This window comes from Lissotriton vulgaris, chromosome 8, assembly GCF_964263255.1.
Source record: "Lissotriton vulgaris chromosome 8, aLisVul1.2, whole genome shotgun sequence".
Lineage (NCBI taxonomy): Eukaryota > Metazoa > Chordata > Amphibia > Caudata > Salamandridae > Lissotriton > Lissotriton vulgaris.
In genome coordinates, this window is record NC_141696.1 from 927,213,865 (window position 1) to 927,234,927 (window position 21,063).

Consider the following 21,063-nt stretch of genomic DNA (forward strand, 5'->3'; position numbering starts at 1 on the left):
AAAAAGGGTCAGTTTTCACTGTGAAAATGTGTTGTATCCACGTTGCGTTTTGGGCCGTCTCCTGATGCGAGCACTAGGTCTACCCACACAAGTGAGGTACCATTTTTCTCTGAAGTCTTTGGGATATGCGGGGTGGGTGAAATTTCTTAAATCCACGCATATTCCATAACTTTCCACCATAGAAATGTGAGGAAAATGTGCTATTTTTACAAAGTTTGAGGTTTGCAAGGGATTCTAAGTAACAGAACCTAGGGAGGGCCAGACATGTCACCCCATCCTATATTACCATGGGTGTCTAGTTTTCAAAAATGTATAGGTTTTCTAGGTTTCCCTAGGTGCCCGCAGAGCTAGGGTTCTAAATCTACAGCTAGGCACTTAGCAAAATAGTGTCATTTTTCAGTGTAAAATGTGGTGTGTCCACGTTGTGTTTTGGGCTGTTTCCTGTCACGGGCACTAGGCCTACCCACACAAGTGAGGTACCATTTTTCTCAGAAGACTTTGGGGGAATGCGGGTTGTGTGGAAGTATGTGGATCCACGCAGATTCCAGATCTTTCACCAGAGAAACTTGGGAAACATGTGTTTTTTGATACATTTTTAGGTTTGCTGGGGATTCTGGGTAACAGAACCTAGTAGAGCCAGTCAAATGACCCCCTCCTAGATTCCCCTGGGTATCTAGTTTTAAAAAATGTATAGATTTGCTGAGTTTCCCTAGGTGCCAGCAGAGCTAGGGTTCAGAATCTTCAGCTAGGCACTTTGCAAAAAAAAGCATTTGTTCTCAAGGTGAAAATGTGGTGTGTCCACATTGCGGTTTGGGCCTTTTCCTGTCACGGCACTAGGCCTACCCACACAAGTGAGGTACCATTTTTCTTGCAAGACTTTCAGAAACGCGGGGTGGGGGGAATTTTGTGGATCCATGCAGATTCCAGAACTTTCCACCACAGAAACGTGAGGAAAATGTGATTTTTTTTACAAATGTTTAGGTTTGCAGGGGAGTCTAGGTAATAGAACCTGGTGAGTGCCAGTCAAGTAACCCCATCATCGATTTCCCTGGGTGTCTAGTTTTAAAAAATGTATAGGTTTGCTAGGTTTCCCTTGGTGCTGGCAGAGCTAGGGTTCAAAATCTACAGCTAGGCACTTTACCAAAAAAGGGTCAGATTTCAATGTAAAAATAAAGTGTGTTCACATTGCGTTTTGAGCCGTTTCCTATCAAGGGCACAAGGCCTACCCACATAAGTGAGGCACCATTTTTATTGGAAGACTTAAGGTAACACAGATTTGTAGAGAAACTATTATTACCTATTGACTTTCGATTAACCCTGGAAGTTGTGGGCGTAGCGAGTCTACCCGGAGCGGTTAAAACCATATCCGCACAATCCGCGTAGCTCTGCTACAAGCCACCCGCCACACACCCGCCCTAGTAACAATAAATATAGAAGCTTAGGCACAATTTAAAGTATTGAAAATGCCTTATCTAAGTTGAAGCAGCATCCCCGACTGCCCTCTTCCTCCTGCGCGACTTCTTGATGACAACCGTGCATGCACGGGAGCTCGCGCATGCGCATTTCTTGTGACCACCAAGCGATCTCCCACTTCATGCAGTGGATCTTTAGCTCCTCTGGTGGCACTGGCCTTCTGGTTGGTCACTGACCTCCTCACCTTGGTGGATACTCTGTCCATCTCCGTGGGTTTCCATGTCGGATCTGGCGGAATGCTGTCTTCCGGAGCTCTCTTGAAGAGTAGATGAGACGGGGCACATCGAGTGGTGCTGTGGGGTGTCTGCCGATATGCATCTAGGAAATGATTAAGTACCGTCTCGGCATCCTCCCCCGATCTACGGTGATGTGCAATGCTCGGTTGAGGGTATGCATGAACAGTTCCACTTCCCCATTGTACTGCGGCCACAGAGGGGTGATCTTCCTGTGGCGAACCGCTCTCTTCTCCATGAAGTTTTGAAATTTGTGGCCTTGGAACAGGGGTCTGTTGTCCGAGCGAATTTCATCCGGCAGGCCCAGGACGGCAAAAGTCTTGTCCAGGACCTTCCTGACATGTGGAATGCCATTGAAGCCACCACTTCTATGACTGGAAATTGCGAGAAAGAATCAACGAGCACCAATGTGTTGTGACCATCGGGGAAGCTCCCAAAATTGATACTAATTTTGGACCACGGAAGTTCACTTGGCTTTTCTGTGATGACGGGTGCCGTTGCTGGATCACTGCTGGTGATAGTGCACAAGTGACACTGCCGCACCATGTCCTCCACTCTTGTATCCATTGCAGGGAACCAAACTTTGTTTTGTAGGCAAGCTTTGGTTTTAGAAAATAACAACAAAAGAGTGTTCCTGTTCTGATTTCAATGGAGAAAATGCACAGAGCACAAGGAACCAACAAAGCCCATTTGGTTTGTTAAGAAAGCCCTCACTCACCGACCTGGTCGGTGACCTGCTTCATCATCGGGCCCCACCGGGTGTGACCGAATGCCACCCCGGTGTGCTGCGACGCCAGAATTACTGCGGAGCTGGTCTTGTGAGGGTGGGAGGGCTATGTGAAAGATTATGTGAATAGTGTGAAGTGGTGAGTTAAAATTGCCTTGTATGTATCAAAAATTCTTTTAATCAGAGATCATCAAGGGCAAGGTTAAAAATGTGATGGTAAGTAAGGCCAACTAATTGGATGGTCTACTACCACTAACATTAAGTGACAACGTGAATGGTCAACATGTTTCAGCCGGTGTGGTATAATTAACCTGGCATTCGTCAGGACCTAGAGTGTAAACCTCGGTGGTATGAGCACGCTAAGGCCCACCCAACCAAAGGACTTGAAAGTGAAAAAAGTCTGTGAAGTGCAAAAAACGAGGGGGCATCACCACCCGAGGGCAGGACGCACACAGCCTCAAGTCTCTAAATTTAGAGACAAAAAGTAAAAAGCACCTGTGGAAAATAAAAAGATACAAACAGACATAAAAAGACAAACAGACAATTAAAATTTTTGTCAATAGGCTAGCAGATTCAAGCCAGTGACTTGTGCTCAAGGTGCCAGGGTGCACAACTCATACCTAATAGCAGAGGTGCGTGGCTCAGCCTGTGGCTAAGACTAGATGGTAGGTAGCATAGCCTTAAACAGTGAAGAGACACTCTCACATGTAGTTACTAGTGGTTGGTTACCAACTGCAAGAACCCTCAGTGCGAGTGGGCAGGGAGGGAAATAAGTGAAAAAGGAGGCGAATGACAGTGAAGACATTCAAACACAACTAAATCACTCTGCGATCAATGGGCCAAATGGCCGGTGACCACTCAGTAAAAAAGAAGGAAAGGGGTGAGAAAAAGTAAGTTCTCACTTCACAAGGGATGAGAATCCACCCCATAGACCGCGGGAGGGAGGGGACGGCGCATTTGGCACATCCTATAATGGAAGCAAAAATGGGAAAGAAAAGTGGGACAAACACTGTCAGTAAGCAGCGTCGGTACTTAGCTCATATGGTCCTTTGCAGCCAGGGTGGTACTCACGCCCACAACGCCAGTCTCCTGTAGATACACCTAATCTGCCCTCGGAACCGGGTCTCGCCGATCCGGGCTTCAGGAGTGCAGGCGGTTTTATGAGCCTCAGTGGGATATTGCCGCGTCCGCGCTTCCGGGTTGGGAAGCGTGCGTGGTGCGCATGCGTGAGACTGTAGAGAAAGGAGTAGAGCGTAAACAGCCTCGGGTAGAGAATACTCACTTCCGAGTGGGAAGGTCTGCATATTGCGCATGCGTGCCGGTCAGGCTGAAGCAGTAAAGGCAACCAGACTTGGGTTAATGTGTAATGCGCATGCGTGAGGGTTGGACCAATGCGGTCGGAGGTAAACAACCTCAGGTTGGCCATAGTGCGCATTGATGGAAGAATTACCCATATGCCTATAAGATAAAGGGAGGGGAAGTGTGGACAGACTCAGCACATGAAAAAAATTCAATATATGAAGATATCCCAGAAAAAATACCCATTTCTGATTTAAACGTATTAAGTGATAGAGGTGAATTCTCATCATTAGGTGGGTTACTTCTGGACAGCTGATTCTGGGGCAGTATTCACGCACAGACAACGGGAGTAACGGAACAGCAACGAGTCAGGGAGTATGGTGGGTTTATTTGAGGACAGAGCCCCAAGGTATATCGTCATTGAGGCCATTTACATGCATGCCCAGGCGGTATACCCAACGTTGTTCCTTTTCAAACAGTCTGTCTGCAATGTTGGTGCCCCCAGTGATTTGCTCGATCACAGTCCATCTCAAATCATTGGTAGTATGGTTGGTTTGTAAAAAATCATCACTCATTTTAGTCGTTGACTTCTTGCACCTGATATTGCTCCTATGCTCGCATATCCGTTGTTTGACTTTTCTAGTCGTCATCCCCACGTACCGAAGTGAGCATGGGCATGTAACAAGATAAACAACATTCACGGAGTTGCAGTTAGTATGTGCTTTTTGCCACCATGTTTTCCCTGGTTCAAGGGTCAAAGATTTGGTGGAAGTTGTTAGGTGACAGACGGAGCAGTTCGAGCAAGGGAAGTGGCCTGTGACTTTAGGTAGATTCCATGCATCAGTGACACTCCTCATGGGGTTAGCTGTTAGATCTTTGGGTCTCGTGTGGACCAGGGCATCTTTTAGGCTGTGTCCTTTTTTGAAAGAAAACAGAGGTTTCTGCCAGTCCTTCTTGGTACTTGTGATGATTTTCCAATTTTTATTTATTGATTTTTTCATTAGATTGGATAATGCACTATAGGTGGTTACACAGGTCAGGGGAGTTTCCATCGTTGTTTTTGTGATCGGTTCAAGGGGGGCTTCCCGTGGTTGGTTCCGTGCCCGTTTGAAACCTTTCTTGAGAATGTGACTGGGGTAGCCTCTTTGTACCAGCTTGGCACTTAGGTCAGTTGATTGATGTTTGAAGTCATCTATACTGCTACAGTTCCGGCGGATTCGTAAATATTGTCCGTAAGGGAGGTTCTCCCTCAGCGGACGGGGATGGAAGCTGGAGAACTGTAATAAGTTGTTTTTAGCTGTGGCCTTATAGTGGGTCTTGGTAGTCAGAGTCGTCCCACTGTTCATAATTACCACATCAAGAAACACCACCTCCGTGGTGCTCACTGTATGGGTAAATTTCAAATATCTATTGATGGTGTTAATCCAGCAAAGGAATTCCATTAGACGTTCCATGCTTCCCTTCCAGATGAGCAGCACGTCGTCTATGTACCGTTTCCAATACGAAATGTTCCTGGCAAACGGATTGTTTATAGACAGGATGTTTTTAGCCTCAAAGTCTGCCACATACAACCCCGCTACGCTGGGAGCAAACGTGCTGCCCATCGAGGTACCAGAGCACTGTAGGAATAGCCGTCCTTTGTAGGAAAAGAAGTTCTCCTTAAGTGCGATGGTTGCGCATTCTATTACGAATTCTCTGGGAGTATTATATTCCCATGTGACAGAGTTCAGAGCTGCGCTTAATACCTTGATTGTTTCATCTTGCGGGATACTCGTATACAGGCTCTCAATATCTAGAGTAGCCAGAATGATGGTATCCGGCTCAAAGGTGATAGTCTGCAGTTGGTGTAATAGGTTCTTAGTATCCTTGAGATATGTCGGTGTATTTTGAACAATCGGTTTTAGGAACTGGTCACAGAAAATGGACAAGGGTTCCAGTAAAGACCCAATTCCTGACACTATTGGGCGGCCAGGGGGCGGCAACTTGTTTTTATGGGTCTTAGGGAGTGTATAAAAGTAAGGGATGATGTTCTTACTTGTAGAGAGAAAATCTGCTTCATTTTTAGACAAATGTCCCCTCCCTTCGGCTTCCTTGACCAAGTTGGTAATACGGTTCTGGAGATCAGGAGAAGGATCCCCGGTGAGTGGAGTGTAATTGTTGGTGTCATTTAGTAGTTGCTTTGGTTTTAGCCATTTTCTGATGTCCCACATGCACCAGCTGGATGTTTCTGTCTTGCAGGGCCTTTGTGATGACAATGACATGTTCCCTCAGGACAACTCTCCGGTCTCCTTTGCTCAACTTGTGGCGGATCTGCCAGAGTTGGCGTCGCGTATTTCCATCTTCCGCTCGGAGTGACTGAGCCCCGTCTAGGAAGAGGGCCCACTAGTCATTTAACAGGGTGTTCTTCACTCGGGTCAGTGTCTCATATTCGGTCGATGCCCAGCCAATCTCCTCCAACATCATGGCTTTGGTACATGACTCGTATGAGACCATCTTCATGAATGCTTCTGAGTATGCCACGTCTGGAGGTGAACTTCGAACGGCCAGAGGCTCGGGATGGCGGGAGAGGTGGTCGGCCGGGGTGTGGGACCCCGGACGGAACAGAATCTTGAAATTGTACGCCTGCAGTTGTACAGCTCACCTTTCTATTCTGATAACCCTGCGAAGAGAGGGAGCAATGGTTTGAGGTCGGTTACCACTAGGAACTCCTGCCCATACAGTTAGAGGTGGAAATGTTGACAGGCCCACTTTATGACCAGGGTTTCCCTCTCGATCTGGGCATATCTTGTTTCGGTGTCGGATAGCACCCGACTGGTGTAGGCGACTGGTTTCCACGCCTCCTGGTCATGTTCCTGTAGGAGGACTGCTACTAGGCCTAAGGGGCTGACATCCACCACTAGCTCTGTGCGTTGACCCGGGTGGAAGTAGGCCATCACGTCTTGTCCATGAGCTGTTTTGATGGGGTTGAACGCTGTGGAGGCGGCTACTGTCCATTCCCACTGATGGTCGCTACGGGTAAGGGTGCGGAGTGGTTCGGAATGAACCTGCTACAGTAAGTGGCCATGCCAAGGAAACTGCAGACCTCAGTGGGAGTCTTCGGGGTGCTTGCCGCCCGGATGGCAATTGCTTTCTTTGGATCCACCTGTAGCCTTTCTCTGGTGAAGATGTATGAATGGCACCCTCCGGTGTCTCAGGGCCTTAGGCCTCATGGTGGCGTTGGTGTGGACCCTGAACTGCTTCCCTTTCAGCTTGACAAGACCTGTGAATACAGTCAGGAAGTCTTGCAAAATGGCATTGGCTTGGGAGTCATGGACTTGGTAAGCAAAAAAGACCAGACGAGGTCTTCTGCGGTATGAAAACTGAGAAGGATGCCTTTACTCCCGTCTGTGATGTGGAACCAGGCTCTTGTGACATGTTTGTCGCTGGTTCCCTCCGCCTCATTGACCCCTGTGAGGGGCAGGGTTTGTGTGCCTCCATAGGTGTAGATCCGGGCTTTGGTAGGTGCGAGAGGGGGTTGTGGCGACAACCGCTCATACTGCTCTGAGTCCATGACATTGACTGATGCGCCGAGCTGAGTCGTCCTTCTGCGATCGTGCGTCATTGAGCAACAGCTGGTATAGTCGTGTCATTCCTCGAGGCCTGGAGTCGGTTTGCCGAGACCGGCTGCTTCTAAACACCTTGGCTAAATGATTTTCGTTCCCACAGCGAGGGAAAATCTTTCCTTTAGCAGCGCACACTGCTGTTGGCGGGTGTTCATTGCCACAGTTGCCGCATGCCCCCTTGAGGTCGGTCTCAGTGTAGAGCGAGCTGTGCTGGACCACCGTTGTATAGCCTCAACCCTTTATTATTTGATGGGCGTACCTTGTTGCATGTGGGACTGCAGTGGTCCTGTGCAGGACGGCTTCCATTTTGCGTGCCCGTGCATCCGAGAGCTTGTGGGACCTGGCTGGGATGAGAATCTCGTCAAGATAGATCCCTGGTTGCCGAAGGATCCGTTTCCTTAGCCACGTTGAGCGGCATCCTTGGATGACTTGGCTGTGTATCTCTTCCCTCTGGTCTGTGAAGGCGAAGTCTGTGCAACCGCGCTTAGAACATGTCCACTGACTCTCTGTCCGACTGCGACATCTGCCTGAATTTCAAACGCTCGAAATCCGGGTTCAGTTTAGGGTCAAAGTGTTGTTTGAGCGAGGCGACCGCAGCTTCATAGTCATCATCATTACCTGTGTTGGGCAACGTCTCGAAGAGGTCATAGATCTCTGTGCCGCTGTAGTATATAAACAATGACCTCTTTACCACCCCGTCTGTCTCCCTGGTACCCCTGAAGTAGTGGTTGAGATGTCCGATCCATGCCTTCCATTGTGGGGCCGCTGTGGCGGGGTCAGCAATCTCGCTGAAGGTTAGCAGTAGGAAGACGACTGCGTGACTGTGGCCCGGGGGCAGGGCATTTTCCTCTCTTCGAGGTTCAGCCATACCTGCTTGCGGGCCAGCAGCGCCTGCTGTGGGAGGTGTGCTCATGTTGCTGGCACTTTTGCCTGTGGGTGTCGTGGATCAGTCTTCTGTGTGGCCTGGTGCTCCCTTGTGAGCTGGTATGTGGGCACGTTTTGGGCCTGTTTGGGCAGTCTTCACTCACCATGACCCTGTGTGGATGGTGGGTCTATGGTGCTCCAGGCTGATTAGGCCTTGTTGGGTTTTGTGTATGTTGCTCCCCTCCTGATCACCTATGGCAGCTTCAGGGTGGTGTCCCTCACTCTTTCACTGTGTTCTCTGCAAGGGGGGGACATTTGATGATGGGCCCTCGTGTGTGTTGGGAAGCCTCACTCCTGTCCTATACCCCCTTCGGATCTGCGTGCCATCCCCTAGGCAATGAAGCGGGGGGATGGGCCTCTGCACGCACGACGCGCCTTTCAATCACTCCCCCAGGGCCTCACAGACTCACTAGCAACCACTGCAGGGGGAACACGTGAACAGGTGTGCTGCTATCTTGAGCACACTCCTTCCAGGGAACCAGGAGCTTGCCATCAGGCACCAGAGAAGCCTCAGGCAGCCCTGCCCGGCTGGGCAAGACGAGTCATTCCGGTGGGGGTGGGCTCCCCATGGGCTATAGCACACGCTGCTCTGGGATGACTGCAGCAGGAGGACACAGCGGGGCTCACAGAGGTGCAGGTAGGCAGGGGCAGGGAGGCAGGCCCTCGGAAGCCGATGACAGCGGGGTCAGATTGAGGGCTACCACACCGTGTCTAGGTCTCCAGAGTGTCACAGGTACATGCCAGATGTGTTGCTGGGCACAGGGGTCTGACCGGCCTCATCCCCAATGTAGCATGGCGCGGTGCAGGGGATCTAGGCGACGAAGCACTCTGAAATAATTTACGCCCACACATTAAGCTGATTACTGGCGGGAAGACCCTTAGCGGTCTCCTGGCCTTTATTTATCTCCTTGGCTCGAGCCCGCCCCGAGGAGTGTACGCATTGATACTTTGTGGTGGAGAGCCCGGATGGCTCTCTACATCCCCCAACACGGTCCACAGTCCACAGGGGGCTCACAGAGGAGTGGGACTCGCAACAGCGATTTAAGCACCTCCGGGCTCCGGTGGTGACGTGAGGATATGACTGGGGAGTCTGTGTAATGCAGTTGTCTCCCCTAAACTGAGGCATTTTCCCAGAATGCAGCACACATAAAAAGTGTGAAGCATTTGGAGAAATCAACATATTTCTCCTCGTTATGCTTCACCTGAGGTGGCATAGCAGTTTTGGCCCGTTCCTAGGTTCAACACTTATGGTAAATCTGAGAATGCATCAAAATCAATGGGTGGTGCGTGGGAACACTCATGCACCACCCATGAAAGGCTTTCCTGGGGAGTAATGCAACCCAGAGATTTGTGCTGTTTTGCAGTACTTTGGATTTATCAAGCCACTCAGGGTCATGCAAGGTGGTTGATAAATCAGATTTCAATGGTTGCATCACTTGTGCACCCCATTTCATGGTGCAAAAGTGACAAAACTCTTGATAAATATGGCCCTTTGGCTTTTGTTACTCAGGATAAGGGATTGGTGCGCATTCTTGAAAATAAGAATCACATAGACAGATATCTGCTTTTGTCACATTCTTGTTTCTTATCCAGATGTAATTCTGTATTCAGCAAAACGGTAGGAATTTGTATTGTTGTCAAATAGTAGTAGTGACTAATAGGTATGATGGATATGAAGGCTAACAAGCAGTGGTTAATTTGAGCCAGTGATTTAGGTGGGGCCCAGTGGTACCTATTTGTGGGGACTGGCAGAAATGTTTTCTTTTCAGACTTTGATCCAGAGCACCGGAGAAAAACACATAAGAAGGAAGAAGGAAGAAGGTAAAGAAGGTAAGTGTCACAATTCAGCTGCCGGTTATGCACTGACTGCCTTTGTTGCTGGCGTGACTGTGTTCAGGACGATCCTGACCTGTGCCGGAACTACGATTCCCAGCAGGATTTGCGAGTCACGCCTCATGTGACTCTCACGCAAAGCCAGTCGCAGGGTTAAGAGGTGACGGAAGGATTTCTGCCTCGCCGATAATTCCTTTCATTATGCCCATTGCAGACTTCTCCAGAGATTCACGTTGTGTGGGGTGGTAAGAGTGCACAGGCACCTTTTTGTTTAGATCGCCTCTAAGGAGGAAGGAGAATTTTTTTGCTTTGTTCCGCTGCGTTCCTCTGTTGGATGAGACCCGTTTCCTACGGTCACATGCAGGGGAGACTGTACATTTTCCCACAGCCTCCGAACTCCTCTGTTAATACGTTAATCATGGTCTCATGCAGAGGGGCCTTACGTTTATTTTCCTTTCGTGCCCCCTAACTCCTCTGCGGGCGGAGACCCGTTAACCGCGGTCTCATGCAGAGGAGTCTTTTGTTGATACTCTTTCAAACCGGATATCACTGGCGACCATTTCTATGTAGCCGAGGTGTTCGTAATGATACGATGTTGGATGTTTATTTGAACATTTTATGCTGGTGATTTGATACGATGTTGGATGTTTATTCGAACATTTTATGCTGGTGATTTTGATTGCACACTCAGCCAATTCTTCCTGGCTAAAGACAAGAGGTTATTGTTCTTAGTCCAGAAACACAGCTTCATCAGCTCTTTCTTTTGTCGTTTTCTCCCTACAATAGGAGAGAAGCTCAGAGAGGGTGTGTTGCCACTTTAGGCTAGGCTTACTGGCCTCACTTCAAGGCACATTGGTAGGTGTATAAGGGGGACATAAGAAAAGCAAGCTCCAGTGTATTGTGAAGTATGGCTATATTCCATTGCATGATTTCTACGTTTGTTTCTTACAACCCTAGTGTCAGGAGGAGAACTTGCCGCTGCCCTCTGCTCTCTTCTATGTTCTAGGCTCTAGCTTTTGCTTTTCAGGTGAGGGGTGGAAAACATTTAACACAGTATCGCTTAGAGTTTGCTTCTCTAAACCTTATTTGGTAGAATCTGTGCTTATACTGTGTTCTTGTCTCCTTCTCAGATCTCCCTTCTCGCAGTACCTGCCCTTTCCTTCCACTGCTCGATTACCCCGAAAAGTCTGTGTTTTCCTAACAGCCAGACTTGGGGTTGTCCAGAGGTGGGCCCCTTTAGAGCAACAACACAGTCCTGAGGATTCGGAACGGAGGTGCCTGACAGTAAGATCATGAGAAAAATAAAAATCAGAAACTAGTATGAGTGAGCCAAACGGGCTGGGAGTGCCTGAAGGGAGCATAAAGCGGTATGAAGTGGAATCAAGACTACGCATTGCTGGTATTCACACGTCAAAATTAAACAGAGCCAGCCGGCAGGCCTCTGAGTAAAACTTTAGGCCCCAGAACTTAGGGCCACATGCTTGACTAGTTCAAATTTGCGACTCACAAATAATGATTTTTAGCAATCGCAAACTGCGAACCCCAAAATGAAATGCACTAACGTGGCTCAAACACATTTAGTGATTCCCAATGGGGTCGTAAATTACCTACCTCATTAATATTCATGAGGTAGGTTGCAATTTGCAACCCATTGGGAATGGCCTCTAATCACAGGGATGGTGGCCTGCTGGGGTCAGTAGACCACCATGTCTGTGATTGCTTTTCAAATGAAGCATTTTGGTTTTTTTAAGGCAGCCTTTTTTCCTTAAAACGTGGTGCAAGTGTGATGGAAATTAAACATTAACGTCCTTATTTACAATATTTTGGTGCAAGGCAGCAAGCTTTTGTGCTCTTCCTGCTGTGCTGCCGTGTATCAAAAGAAATGGGTAGGAATACACCATATCTACAAGACACAGCGCATTCCTGTCCTTTTTCCCTGCACTGGCACACAATGGGCTGACATACACCAACAAAGGCACCCTTTGTGGCATGGTGTAAGGGTGTCTGTGTTGTAGGGTTGATTGTTTTTGCTCAGGAAGGGACACCTTCCCATACAAAAACAATCACAAGAGGTGTTTTCCTCTTTCTGCAGCACACACTGAAAAAGGAAAGACAAGGAGAAATAAAAGTATTTCTCCTGGTTGCACCTCCCTGGAGATGTGTAGGAATCTAGCTAGTTGCCAGGTAGACTAAACCTTGTAAATGCAGGAATATGTCAGGTTCCATTGATGTTGCTTGGGAACACCCATAGCAACACCCATAGTAACCCCCTTTCACACAGAATAATGCATAAAAGGGGCCTACTATATTTAACGACCAGAAGGTCGCTCTACATCACCTTATAAAGATGTGCAGGGACACTGTGCCACTGGTGTGTCCAAAAAAGTGACGCATCAGTGGCGCAATGGGCTTGTGAATGAGCTCCAAGATGTATGAATCCATGCAAGGCACCTTGCATGGCCTGAGTGGCTCTAGAAAGTTTGACCAATGCAAATTGCTGCGTTGCATTACTCTCCGAAAGAAAGGCATTTTCATGGGTGCCTCTTGGGTGTTCCCATGCAATATTGATGGATTTTGACATATTCTCAGATTTGTATTGTCTCCCTTACCCTATTGCTCTGCCACAAGCATTGGTCTGTGCGGTGGCATCGTGGCAGCCCTATGATGAATCTTGCCACAATTTGTTGTGGGTAAGGGCAGTTTTTTACGAAGTAATGTACTTTGCTACACCTTTATGGTAGACTGACACTTGATACAAATTCAGACTCTAGGAACCTTACTTCTTTTCTGTGTGTTAATACTTACTTACTTTGAGGAGATTGAAGTACGGTGCTCTTCTCCTCCCCTTTCCTTTTGTGTAGAGTCTAGTTAGCACAGCCGCTGAGCTGTAGGGGTGAACAGCTCACTGGTACTCTTAGGTACACTTGAGCAGAAAAATAGGCATTGTTGACACAAATTTTGAACACACGTACAGATAATCATGTTGTTACAGCAGGGACTTGCCTTTGATGAAGAAGCAGTCTTATAAATCCTTGCAGGCCCCTCTTTGCTGGCGGAAACTATCATCAATCAGGTCCTGACCCAAGGGAAAGGATGGGATACCCTGGTAGACCTTGGGAAGGTACATGTGAAAGTGATGTTAGATGGGGCCATCCTAACATAATATCTGAGTGCGAATGCTGCCCCCGGGGCCTAATCGTGACAAATGAACCACTAATCTTCCTGGAAGACTCCATGTTCAGAATGGAAGTGCACAAGGGATTGGTTAGTGTTAATCACAACTACAGCCAAGAGAATAGCTGACACTCTGCTCATCCAAATACAAACAAGTGAGTAGGGATTAAAAGCAAGCATAGCCCTGTCTATATACAAAAGAAAGCTAGAGGAGACAAATAACAAAATTGGAAAATATAAAGATTATCTAATGCAAACAAAGATCACCAAATTGCATAAGAATCGGAAAAAAGTATCCAAAGAAAAAACATACCCATACACAACAGATGAATACATTGAAAAAAAATGGAGGGGATAAAGAAGTGACAACAGGCAGGGAGAAGGAGAGCAGACTCCATGAGCTCTAGCACCGATGGAAGTTATTATGAGAACATACCCAGAAGAAAGGGGAGAGGTAGTCGCCAGTACCAGGGCCCCAGAACTAACTATAACCCCATGTATCCAAATTTCCTAGGCAGAGGTTTTGGTTGGCCTCCCATGTTCCAACCATTTCCACCTATGCAAGGACCTCACAGCCCCCAATACCCACAGACACCTGTTCCTTTTTTAGGGAGAGGCAGGGGGTGAGGCAGGGGCAAACAAAGAGGAACATTAGGGGTGCAATGGGAAGACCTCAAACAGAGGTTGACGAGGAGCATGGCAAGGGACCCCTCACTGGGGACCAGCCAAGAGGCAATCTAGTAATGAACCTTACAGACACCCCACTCACCGCTCCCCAAGAAAAACTGCTGAATAAGGGATTGGGGTTTGTTCCCATAAACACTTTAGACCGTTTCGGACTGCGGCAAGAACTGTCAGAATTCTTCAGAGCAGCAAAACTTAAAGTCTTTTTTTTATTTTTATTTTTGTTTTCGGGGCCACGGCCGAGAACGTCACTTGTCTTCCATTTTCTAATATGTTTCTTATGTGCCCCTCACTTATTTCTGAACGAATGGGCTACCAGTAGCGCCATTCACGATCAGCTGCAATGATCAGTGCACCTCTCTTGGCCTCTTAGTTCAATCACATTTCAGCGCTTATTCAATATATGCAATATGTCTCAGATGGTAACTTTGCATGTTGTCTCTACCATAGCATCATGAATGCAACCAGTCCGCAAAACTGATTTTTGGTAAGCACTTACTACATTTAATTAAATGTTATGGCTCAACTCATATCACGCTATATGAAACAATTAATTTTGTTATGAATGCATAAATTTGAATTTTATTTTGCCTCTGACGTATCATGAAGTGCGACTTTTTGCATTGTAATTTCTGTCCCCCACAGGCTTACATGAAGAACGTACATATTCTAATTGTATCAAAGGAGATATGCTTTATATAACAGTTCCAACATTTTCATGTTTTAATTTAATTGCTTATTAATGTGTGAATCATGTACTACGTATTTTCAGGTTCACAAGACGAGCGTAGATGATTTTGTTGTTTCAAATATGGTATGCTAGAATACCAGTCCTAACGTTTTCATGCTTTATTTAATTGCTTATTAGTGTGTTAATCATGTACTACGTATGCTCAGGCTCTCATGACGAATGTAGATGATTTTGTTGTTTCAATTATGGTATGTTAGAATACCAGTCCCAACGTTTTGAACGTATCACCCATTTTAGTTGCTTAACAGTATGCTAATCATGTACTCTGTTTGTTTTTAATCTTTGTCCATACAACAGTCAGATAACCACTCACTGTATCTCCTATCATTTTAAATCAGTATGCTCTAATATTTCTCCATCCATCCTTTTTTTCCCTGTATCTTTCTCTTTTTCACTTCTCCTTTTTCTTCCTTCTCCCCCAATTTTGGGCATTTTCCTCCTATCTCTCTTTCTTCTTTCCTCTCTGTTTTCAATGTTTCCCTACTCTTCCCTTATCTCCCTGCTGATCTCTATTCTGTCTTGGTTTGCTTCCCCACGACTCTTTCCATTCCTATTCCATACTCTTTCTTGTCTCTATTTCGGGACACTGTCCCTCTGTAAAATATCCTCATATTCTCCTTTCCTTCACGACCCTCTCAGCCTTGAAAAAGCTCACGGCCAATTGGCCACTAGGGCCAAACACGTGTCGGCTGTACCCTTTTCCGCAGATGTGACAAAAAATAAAAACCATGCACGTGAAACTTTAAAAGAACGCTTGAATTTTCTTTTTGAACTTTTGTTGACAAACCGTGAGGGCACAATTCTTCAATTTTCCTCTATTCTTTTTTGAAGGATGTCCGGAAAGAACAGAGGACAGAGGAGATACGAAATTCTGCCCTAAATTAAACTTTACTCCTTTGAATTCCACTCTACCTCTTGAAGTCATCACCTTTGAAAGGGCAGACATTCATGAGGTGGAAGAACTGGCCAGGTCACAAACTCAACACTTCGGAAACCTCAATAGAGAAAGCGGCTCTAGACCAACTTAAAAATAATCAAGGCTTGGTCATAAAGCCTGCAGATAAGGGAGGGGCCATTGTGATTCAAACAAGGATAACATGCGACCAGGAACGCTTAAGACTGCTTGGCGACGAGAGGAACCACCGGGTCCTTTCTAGAGACCCAACAGCGGAATTGAGAAGGTAGATTACTACCATGGGGGAAGGGGCGATCAACAACAATTGGATCTCAGTACATGAGGCTAATTTCCTGCAGCAGACCTTAGTTTTATACACTTCCCAAGGTGCACTAAGCAAGGAGACTTCTGCCATGTAGAACTATTGTCACAGAAGAAAGGGAGGGCTCCCCAAGGAGGTTGGGTGAAGACAGGTGTAGGGGTAGGGGGTAAGGGGGAGGAGGAGGGAAGCACGGGTGGGGTTGCAAGGGGAGAAAAGGAAAAAAATAGTTCTCATTCCATCATAATTTACAGAGACTTTCAGATGTGCAGACGGGAGTACAATCGGACAGGAAAAAGGGGGGGGGAGACACTATAAATTGCCCATAATAAAATATCTTTCATTTCATGGAATGTAAATGGGCTCCGGTGTCCCAGGAGAAGGAGATTGATAATGTGCTTTCTGGAACAATCTCCGGCCAAAATCATCCTCCTCCAGGAAACCCATCTAAAAGGTATTGAAAGCAAAGAGATCTTTGGAAAAATAGGATGGATAGATGCATTTAGCTGTTCTGGGCAGACGGGAATAAATAGTTTTGATCAAGGCTGAGACCAGGGGGATTATAAAATCAACATCTACAGACCAGTCAGGGAGATGGGTTCTGACACAAGTCGATTTCAGTGGCTGCAAACAGACTATTGTTTCATATTATGGCACAAATATAGACGACCCCAACTGGCTACTCAAAGTCCAGTCTAACATAACAGGGGTTACCACCCCCATGATTATAGGGGGGGATTGTAATGTCCTTCTTGATCCCCGGAAGGATCGTTCCAATTATAGTCAGCATGTTACTACCCCACGCTCTAGACGAGCCGTGGTTAACATGATGCACGAGGTGGGCCTTATTGACCTTTGGAAAATGAAGGGGGGGCGAGATCTGGTTTTACGTATTTTAGTAAAAAACATGGGCACGCCTCAAGACTAGATTATGTATTGGTAGATAGGCAGGGGCTGGAGGCCATTTCTGATATTAAATTACTCCCTACCATTCTTTCAGATCATGCCCCTAACATGTTCACATCTTCGACCTGGAGCACATGTCGTACTCCTACCTCCAGATGGACTTTAAAAAGGGATGCACTTCACAATCAATATATAGTTGACGCAGTTATCAACGCAACTAATAACTATTTTCTAGATAATGTCGGCTCCGCCGCTATAGAATTCGTCTGGGATGCATACAAGGCTACATTAGAGGTCAGATCCATAGCCTCACCAGTTCCAATAACAAGGAGGAGGCGTTTAAATTTAAGAACCTGAAAGGTAAAATCTCTCTGTTGGAGAATTAAAGGCACACTGTAAATATTGACAGTTTGCCACAGGTCTTAGAAGATTTAGAACGCCTGCGGCTGGAATATCGTGGGTTGTGGGACTTAAAAGTGAAGGCACATTGGGCCTTACACGCAATGGATAACTATGAATATGGAGAAAAGGCTGGGGCTATACTGGCCAGTAAAATCAGAGCGGACCAGGTCAGGATTAATATAAATGGTTTAGTTATTGACGATCAGGGAACAATATCATGTCAACAGGAGGACATGGAAAAGCATTTACTCTCACTATTTTCTAAACTATATGATGAGGAAGAGCCTTTACCAGACTCAGGCAACACCTTACGGTGGTTGGAGAGCAAGGCACTCCCCAGACTTACGGATCAATGTCTAGATATCCTCAATAGTCCATTTACTGAGGAAGAAATTGGCATGTATATTAAAAAAATAAAGAATAACAAAGCGGCTGGCCCCGATGCCCTTCCCGGAGAACTCTATAAAACATTACAGGATACTTTGGTGTCACAGCTTTGCGAATTGTTCAACTATATATACAGCCCGGAGGGAAGGATACCTCCGTCCTGGAAGGAGTCCACAATTGTGTTAATATTAAAACCGGGGAAGTATCCCCTAAAGGCAAATTCCTTCAGGCCTATCTTCCTGCTAAACGCGGATTAGAAGATATTCACAAGCGTTTTGGCGGGGAGATTGGCAAGGTTAATGCTACAGCTTATCAACTCCGATCAAAAAGGTTTTGTGCCTGGAAGATACATACACGATTTAACCCTCCAGCTTCTTGGAAGTATAGACTTAGCGGAGACGCGGTCGGAACCCCTGGCAGTGGCGGCCTATGACACGGCGAAGGCCTTCTACTGCGTCAACTGGGGCTTTATGTGGGATGTACTGAGCACGATGGGCTTCGGTGCAACCTTCATACAGATACTGAGGGCATGCTACGAGGGAGCATCCGCCACAATATTACTAAATGGCATGTTGACATCTCGCTTTAGGCTAAAGAGAGGAACTAGGCAGGGGTGTCCTATTTCGCCCCTTCTATTTGATCTCTACATTGAGCCTCTGGCACAAGCGTTGCGGTTAGATGATCAAGTTACACTTTTCACTGCCGGAAGTTTTAGCTGTAAAATGGCATTATATGCCGATGATTTGCTAATCTATACAAGCAATCCTGCTGAGGTCTTTCCTAGAGTGGAAGAGATAATGAAATACTTCAGTAAACACTCTGGGTATATGATAAATAATCAAAAAAACAAAATATTGTGCTTGGGTGTAGATAATTGGGAGGGAGCCTGAAGCAGTCAGTTTATATACTTAGGTATAATAGTAACACCAGACCTCAATACCGTAGCACTGATTAATATAAAGAAGATGCCAAGGATATCGACCATCTTTTGCTGAGATGGCAGAACCTCCAGCTTACAATTTATGGTCGGGTCAACCTGGTCAAAATGTTGATTTCACCGAAACTGACATACCTTTTTAATATGATTCCATAGAATTTCCCACATAAGGCCTTGGCCAAAATTCAAGGGAAAATTGGTAGCTTTATCTGGGCAAATAAAAACTCAAGGATCTCTTGGAAAAAGTTGAAAAGAAGATTGATGAAGGGAGGCCTTGCGCTCCCTGATATTCTTTGGTATGCTTTTTCTTTCCAACTGAAAAACATTTGATGCCTCCTTACCAGCCCTGATGATTCCAACTGGGGGAGTATATTGAACACAATGGTGGGCCAAGAGGGGGGCGGACCTGGCTTCCTTTATAAATTTGGTGAGCCAAAATTTTACAAAAAGGTAAGCCTCAGGGTACTGGAACATGCGCTTTTAGTATGGACCAGAGTCAAGGGGAGATGGGACATTAAGTATTATTCAGATCTTGCCCCAATCTGGGACTCCCCGGGCCTGCCGACATGTTTTGAGGATAGTCTCTCTCTTTCTATCAGGAGAGCAGGTATAACAGTATGGTCAGATATAGTAACACCAGAGGGAGTTCTCCCATGGGAGATCTTGAGATTGAAGATAGGGGACTCTTTCTCCAGATTCAAGTATATTCAGATCTGTTACTGGTTTACCGCTAAGAGAGAGAACATAGGCGGGAACTTGGATATCCAGTCTGCACTCCAATCCCCTAGTCCAATGAAGAAGGAAGTGGGACTTTGGTATAGAAAAATGTTGCAGGAGGAGAAATCTGTATCCTCCTCAATGTATCAAATCTGGAATGCCTCTAGGCTGGAGGAGACATCGGTCGCTCTTTATGACAGATCTCTTTATACTTTGTACAAATATGTTAGATCAGCCTCCCTGAAGAAAAACCACTATTTCACCATCAATAGGCTTTACTAACCCTGGGCGAAGCACTACGCTACGCTTGCTGAGTTTGCGAAGTTTGCGCAACTTCGCACTACGCGAGCTGCACGTAGCACAGTGCGAACACGCGCAGTGCAGCGTAGCGTAGTGCAGCGCTTATTATTTGCTTGATCGCGGTCCTGAACATCATGTTCGCGACCGTGAGCAAGCAAAATGACATCCCGGCGAAATTCTCAACGCGGGGAGGTAAGGTTTCTCATTGTGAGTGGTTGCACATGCTCGTGACCGCTCTCAATGAGAAACTACCAGCTCGCGTTGAGAAAGCTGCAGCTCGAGTAATAATCTACTCGAGCAGCAGAAAACTACGGCTCGCACTGTGCAAGATGCCATTTTCAATGATTGCACAGTGCCGGATGCTTGTCCGCACTGTGCAATCATTGAAAACACATTTTGGACAGTGCGAACATGCTACTACGCAGCTCGCATAGTGCTACGTGAAGTTCGCGAAGTGCGAAGTGCACTTCGCGTAGCTTCGCGTAGCGCTACTTCGCGAACTACGCCCACCTACACGCCAAAAATTATTGCAAAGTTTGTGATCCCCCTCCATCGTGTTCAAGATGTGGGTTAGTGTAAGCAGATGACATACATGTATTTTATGATTTTCCTTCTCTGGGTCCCTTCTGGTCTATGGTTGAGAAGGCCCTAGATGGCATTTTTAAGACACAAGGCTTTGACTTTAAATTTAGTTAGAGTCGTTTTTGGGATGGATACTCAGCTTTGTAGTTTATTAAGGGGGGCACAAGTGGCTTTATTTTTTAATCGTATTATAATAGCGCGTAGGGAGATTTGCAAACTTTTGAAGGATGCTAGCCCTCCCTCATATGAAAGCTGTTACGGGCGGCTTTGAGCACTGCTTGGTTAGAATTTAGTTTGACACAAAATGTAAATAGCATGGTGTGGGATCCTTTGTTAGAATGGGGAAGACAAATGAGGCTGGTTTAAGGCCTGGCTGTCCTATGATTACACCAGGCCTCGGAATAAAGAGGCAGGGCGGGTATGCCCAGGCCATTGCAAGAACGTCAACCCCGGGTACTCACGACGATGGAATGGATTGAGAAAGTTTATTTGCACAGCTTTTGGTGGAATGAGGACACCAAAAAAAAGAACTATTGTCACAGGCATTGGATCTCTATTGGAACCTTTGTTACAATGTTGTGATTTTTTTCTTCAAACCTCTGGTCCAAAGTAGAGAAGCGTACCTTAAAGATACTACTGATGTCCTCACTCTGTTAAAATACATAGATTTCAACCATGAATAGGAATACCTGGTGAGCTTGGATATTGAATCCCTGAAAACCAATATCCCTCAAATGGAGACCCTGAGGGTAGTGGAGGAGATTTTGTTTGATCAGGACTGGCGGTACTGCACCCCTGACCCTTCATAATACACCTGGTTGCAAAGCACTCACTTAGAACTTTTTTTGAGTGCAAGGGGACATATTACTTACAAACTCATGGGACAGTCATGGGTAGCGCTTTCGTGCTGAACCTAGC